This window comes from Dromiciops gliroides, chromosome 4 (genome assembly GCF_019393635.1).
Source record: "Dromiciops gliroides isolate mDroGli1 chromosome 4, mDroGli1.pri, whole genome shotgun sequence".
Classification (NCBI taxonomy): Eukaryota; Metazoa; Chordata; class Mammalia; order Microbiotheria; family Microbiotheriidae; genus Dromiciops; species Dromiciops gliroides.
In genome coordinates, this window is record NC_057864.1 from 356,020,908 (window position 1) to 356,027,693 (window position 6,786).

Sequence of the window (6,786 nt, forward strand, 5' to 3'; positions counted from 1 at the left end):
CTCAGGCAGTCAATTAAAGAAGACTATTCCACCCACATGGTAGGGTACACAGTGGGTTCCATGCTAGGCAAACTGAGCATCATGCTTGTGCCTGAACCACAATTGACTGTTTATCCAGAACTGAGTGTGTATCCAAAAGGCACCAACTGACCAAGGCCCTTACTCTTTCCCTGCTTGGTTACAATTGACCAACTCTAACACATTAACCACATTATCCATACAGTATATTATATTGTCTATCTCATATCAAGCCTCTTGGAAAACAAGTTGAAGGACCTGAGGCTACTTAGCCTGGAAAAGAAAAATATTTGGTGGGATATGATAGTTATCTTCAAGTTGCCTTCAATTTTTCACTTCTCACTCAGTTTGTGACCTTTTTGTAATATGACTCCTGACCCCCTCACTTTACTGAAACATGTCTCTCAAGTTCACAAGCTATCTCTTCATTGCTAAACCCAATGACCTTTTCTCAATTTTGACCCTTGACCTCTCTACATCATTTGACACGGTTGACTACTCCCTTGCTCTGGGTATTCATTTCTCTCTTCATTTTCATAACACTGTTCTTTTCTTGTTCTCCTCCTTCTTATCTGACTACTCTTCTTCAAAACCTTTTGGGAGACCATCATCTGTGTTCTGCCCCCTATGTGTGGGTATCCTCAGTGGTCCATCCTGAGCACACACTCTCAGAGATCTCATCAGCTAAAATGTGTTCCATCATCACCTCTAACAGATGGTTCTCAAGTCTACTTAATGAACCATTATGCTTCTCTTCAGTTCCAATCTTGCATCTCCAGCTACCTCTGGGACATCTTCACTTGGATAGGTACTTCAAAAGCAATATGTCTAAAACAGAACCTGCCAGAGTCACAGATGAAAAGAGCAGGGGTCTTAATTCATGTACCAGAGACAAACTTTAATCACAGGATCCTGAGTTTATATGCACTCTAAGATTCATCCAGATGGTCAGTATGCCTATGCCAGTGGAACAAACTTAAACAATGTAGCATAGAACTTTCACAATGATGAATACAGGAACAAAATATTCTATACAGGGAATGGCTAGTTTTAACTGAAACACATTGTTCATTGCATTCTATTTGATTAATGTGTTTGTTAATAAGTATCCTGGCTACAGCCTTGGAGTCACGTCATCTGTCTTCCCGCTGGCGACCCTGAAGTTGTTGCTCAGGTACAGTAATCATGCTATATTTTGTTAACCCATTCCAATCTATCCCCTATAAGAACTTAATCTCTTTCTTCCAAATCCATGTCTCCTAATTTCAAGGACATTGCTACTTTTCTTTGCTCTCAAGATTTCTAGGACCTCAGAGTAATTCTCAACTCTTCACTTTCACTACCTATTCACCCACAGTCGATCAACTGCCAAATCTTCTCAATTCTGTTAACAGAATGTTATTCAGATCTGAGAAATGCTGCAGTGCGCCATAATAGATAGAAAGAAGGATTTGGAGTCAGTAGGTCCTAAGCAATAATCCTGCCTCAGATACTTGAGTTGTTTGACCATAGACAAGTCACTTAACCTCTATGGACCTCAGTCATCTCATCTCCAAAGTGTAGATAATAGTTATTATTCTCATTTAAATATCACATGGTTTTTCTGATGATCAAATGAGATAATATGCACAAAGTGCTTTGCAAACCTTTAAGAGTATATAAATGTCAGCTTTTTAAAATAGCCTCCCAATTAGTCTCTTTGCCCTCTTTGATCAATCACCATACATCACCATGGCAAATCAGAAATTCTAAAGTATAGATCTGACTTTCTCAATTTTCTGCTTAAGAAGTGGGTGGCTCTCTTCCCTTTAGATTAAAATACAAACTCCTTTGTTTGGCATCTAAAACCCTACCTTCAACCTTTCTTACTTGGCTGATTACACTTTCCTCCCCATCCATACATTTTATATTCCAACCCCATATAAGCTAGGATAATTTTTTCCCCCTGAAAGATGACAAAGCTATCCCTGTGGATTGAATGGGCCAAGGGCTTAAGGCTTAAGCTGCATCTCCCTCAAAGAAGCTTTTTGGTCATCTCTGGCAGTACCACCATGGATTCCTAGTCTCTTAAAAGCATAAAAAGGTCCACTCATATGGAGTCAGAGCCTTTCAGACATGGCTGATATCCCCAAACCATGCAAGTTACCACACTCTGCTCTGTTGACCAGTTATTTGGTTTTTTGTTTGTTTGTTTTCCCATTTGGAGTCAAGGAATCAAATCTGCCCATGCTGAGTATCCTTGTTATACTTTCTATCCCTTGGTGAATCAGATATGTTAACTATTGAGTAATCTATGAGTGCCTAATATAATTCCAGCACTGAACTTTAACTAACAGCATACTGTCTTGTCAGACCTCCACTCCTATAAGTGATAGGTGATAGACAGATGACAAATAAGTAGAGCACTTGTTAAGGCTTACTGAGTATGAGGCACTATGCTAACTGTTGGGAATACAGAAACAAAATAACATTCTCAAGGAATGTAATGGGAGAAGACAATACATAAAAGGGAGGTGGGGAAGGGGGAGGGGATTCTTGGGTTAGATCAAAGCAGTTGGTATGGAGGTGGAGCAGACCAGAGCCAGAGCCAGAAGGGAAGTGGGCAGCCTGGCTGGGACTTCTGTTCATATGACAGTTCCTGACAAGGACCCACCAAAGCCTCAGGCTGGAGTCATTCTCCCAGGGGGCAAAGCAACTGGTATGGAGGTGGTACAGACTAGAGGGTGAGCAGGAAAGGAAGTGGGCAGTGTGACTAGGACTTCTGGTAATATGGTGGTTCCTGGCAAGTTCTCATTAATCATTGAGGGAGCCTTACTTTGAACCAGATGTGACCTGATCAGAGTAGAATAGAGTCAGTACTGGATCTAGACACTATGCTTCTCAAGGAAAATTGGGATAAGATTAGCTTATTTTGGCTGCTATGTCACACTGTTGACCTATATTGAATTTGCAGCCTTTAAATCTCCCAGATCCTTTTCACAAAAATTCTTGTCTAGTAATGCAGTCCATAGCCTGTATTTGTGAAGATGTGTTATTGAACCACTTTTCATTTTTCTTATCAAATTTTATCTTATTCTATCTGACCTCTTATTTGAGCCTATCATCAATAATTCTTTTACTATTAGGTACCTTGCAAAGAGAAAGAGACTGATAAAAAGAGAAGCCAAATACCCTCAAGGACTTAACTCTCTAAGTGGGACTGTAAGGTCATGACCCAAGACAAGCCAGAAATAACCAGGCCCTGACTTTTTACTTTTAGCTTCATCTTATTCATTGGCTGATCCCCTTTCTTTTCATTTGTCTCCAAAAAATGAATACTGCTCAAAGCTTTCCTTACTCTTTTTCATTCATTTGAGCTGGGAGTTTCTGACCTTCCTGTTCAAAAACAATCACAATGGAATCCCCTCCTCACTCTCCTCTAATCTTTGTTCTTCATTTTGTAGAGAACACACACACACACAAAAATTGGTGACCTAGGCCCTAATGGTGGGTCACCACTGTAGAGAAGACTCAGAGATTCATTTACATCTCAGAGACACCTCCAGATTGTCTTTTCCATTTTAAGCATCCATTTCAGGCAGAAAGGTCATCTTAGTTTATTTCCTCACTGTTCCAAATTACACTGCTAGTTTCTGAGGATCTCCTACTTCTCTTGTACCAGTCTTTCCCACTCCCCCAAAGTACCTAGTATTTTTTTTTATAAAAACTGTTGAAGATATGCTTGATAAATGAATGAATGAATTAAACAATTAATGAATGATAGAATGTTAGTTTTATTTTTTAATAGTTAATTCTTTTTATTAACACATATACATTTACTTGTCTTCTGGGTTGTTGAAGCAGTAGGTTAGACAACACCTGCCACAATAATGTCTGTCAAAATGGCTGGCCATAAAGACTCCAGCACCATATTCATCAGAAGGGCACTCTCATCAAAGGCGGCTGATCTTGCCATTCTCATCAACCTTATAGTAGTTCAGAAGAGCAAGCTTAACCTTCTTTCTCTTATGCTTGTTCTTTTTGGGAGTGGTGTAAGACTTCTTTCTCTTCTTGGCACCACTCCTAAGTCTCAGAACAAGATGAAGTGTAGACTCCTTCTGAATGTTGTAATCAGACAAAGTCTGTCCATCTTCCAATTGCTTGCCTGCAAAAATCAAACTTTGCTGATCAGGGGGAATACCTTCCTTATCTTGTATCTTCACCATGACATTTTCAATAGTATCAGACATTTTGACTTCAAGAGTGATGGTCTTCCCTGTCAGGGTCTTCACGAAAATCTGCATCATGCCACTGGGTCCACCCGTTGATGGTGGATGCAAAAGAGCAGAATGTTAGCTTTAGAAAGAAATTAATAGATCATCTAGCCCAAACTGAGCTAGGAAGAGGTATTTTTATGCCCAAAGCAAGATTTGAAAAATAACAGCCCTGCATGTTACTGTCTGCCTCTGACTTTGAATTTTTTTTTTAATTTTGCAGGTCAATGAGGGTTAAGTGACTTGCCCAGGTTCACACAGCTAGTTAGTGTCAAGTGTCTGAGGCTGGATTTGAATTCAGGTCCTCCTGAATCCAGAGCCGGTGCTTTATCCACTGTGCCACCCAGGTGCCCCTGGCTTTGAAATTTCACTGTTTAACATGTCCATTTGACTTGCACAAAACATATGTTTATTTATCATAGAATTATCTGACATTAAAATATGTGTATTTGTGAAAAATAATATTTAAAAGTGTCTTTTGTTGTTCACCCTATATTTTACAACTTAGATGGCTGTCTACTTTGTTTCCCTGTGGTCCTAGCTCTATTTCCAACATCCTGGTTTTTTAGATGACAAAAGTGAGGCACAGAAAGGTGAAGGAACTAGTCAAAGGTCACACAGAATCACACCTAGAATGCCTATCTACTTACTCCCAGCACAGTGTTCTTTCCAATAAGACATAGATATTATTAGTGTCAACTTCATTGAACTTTTATGATTTGAAGTACCATAGAATCACACAATCTTAGAGTCAGAAGAAACCTTAGAGGCTGTCTAGTCTAAGCTATATAGCTAAGCAAGACTTCCCTCTACAAATATATCCAAATAGTCATTTATTCTTTACTTGATGACCCCCAAGTGAAGGGGAAGAGACTGTCTCCTAAAGTAGCCCACTTTAATTTGGGATTGCTCATTGTTCCCACAAGTTTAATCCCTCTTTCACATGACATCCCCTAAAATATGTGAAGATAGCTATTGAATCTAAACATTCCCAGGTCCTTCAACAAGTCCTGATATATGCCCTTCACCAGTTTTGTTTTGTTTTTGACAGTCTCGAGCTTATCAATGTATTTGTTAAAATTTGCTCTGAACTGAAGACAAAACTCTAGGTATGGCCTGACCAGGGTAGAGTACAGCAAAAATATCCCTTACCTAGTCCTGGACACTAGCACTGTCTTAATGCAACCTGACATCAAATGAGCTTTTCTAATTGTCATATCACACTGTTCACTCAATTTGAGGTCAAAGAGGGATGATATATATTTTATATTTTTGTAATTTTTTCAATATTTAGAATTTTATTTTCTCAAATTACATGTAAAATACAAATTTTGACATCAATTTTTTTTTGCGGGGTAATGGGGGTTAAGTGACTTGCTCAGGGTCACACAGCTAGTAAGTGTCAAGTGTCTGAGGCCAGATTTGAACTCAGATACTCCTGAATCCAGGGCCGGTGCTTTATCCACTGAGCCACCTAGCTGCCCCTGACGTCAATTTTTAAAAATTTTGTGTTCCAAATTCTCTTCCTCCTTCCCTCCCCCACCCAAGAGCTCAAGCAATTCAATATAAGCCATATATGAGCAGTCATGCAAAACATTTCCACATTAGCCAGGCTATGAAAGAAAACAGACAAAAACAAAACTTCAGATAAAGGAACTAACAAAAATATGCTTCAATCTGTATTCAGATAGCATTAGTTCTCTCTCTGTAGATGGATTGCATTTTTCATAAGACCTTCAGAGATGTCTTAGATCATTGCATTGCTAAAAATAACCAAGTCATTCACAGCAGATTATCTTACAATATTGCTGTTATTTCATATACAGTACATTTCACTTTGCCCCAGCTCATGTAGGTCTTTCCAGATTTTTCTGAGAGCATCTTGCTCATCATTTTGTTTATAATAAACTACATTTATATACTACTTTAAAGAAATATTTCCTTACAAAAAATCCATGAGGTTGATTATTGCAACAACAGTAATAGATAACATTTATATAGTACCTTATACCTGACAAAGAATTTTCTTCACAATAGCCCTGCAGAGTAATTACCATATGTTTTGCCATCATTATCAATCAATCATCATCCATCAATCCTCATCATAAAGAGGGATGATTTTTAAAATGAGTCATGGAAGATTAGATTCAAACAGGGAATATTAAAATAAAATGCTTAAATCCTCTAAATCTATCCCTCTCTTTTACATATAGGATAACTAAGATACAAAGTTCTTTGCCCAGGGCAATTAGAAAGAGAAATGAGAAGAGAAATTATGCTTCTTTACTCTCAATTCAGGGGTCTTTGCATTCCAGCATATTATGGGTGGAGAAAGCACCACCCTCTATCATTTGAATGTTTTTTTTTGTGAAGGCTTTACCACCAAAAACCCTTCACTTGATTTATTGATGTCTACTAGCTATCATATATCTTTCCTTCTTGAGAAAGGCATTTACAATCAGGGCCTCCACTTCCTTTCCTCTCATTCTTTTTTTTAACTCTGCGGTTTGGCTTC

General features: G+C 38.5%; 1 pseudogene; it reads right to left on the reverse strand.

Moving 5' to 3' along the window:
* Positions 1-3,833: 3,833 nt before the first annotated feature.
* LOC122756365 lies at positions 3,834-4,301 on the reverse strand (annotated as a pseudogene).
* Between the last annotated feature and the right edge of the window lie 2,485 nt (positions 4,302-6,786).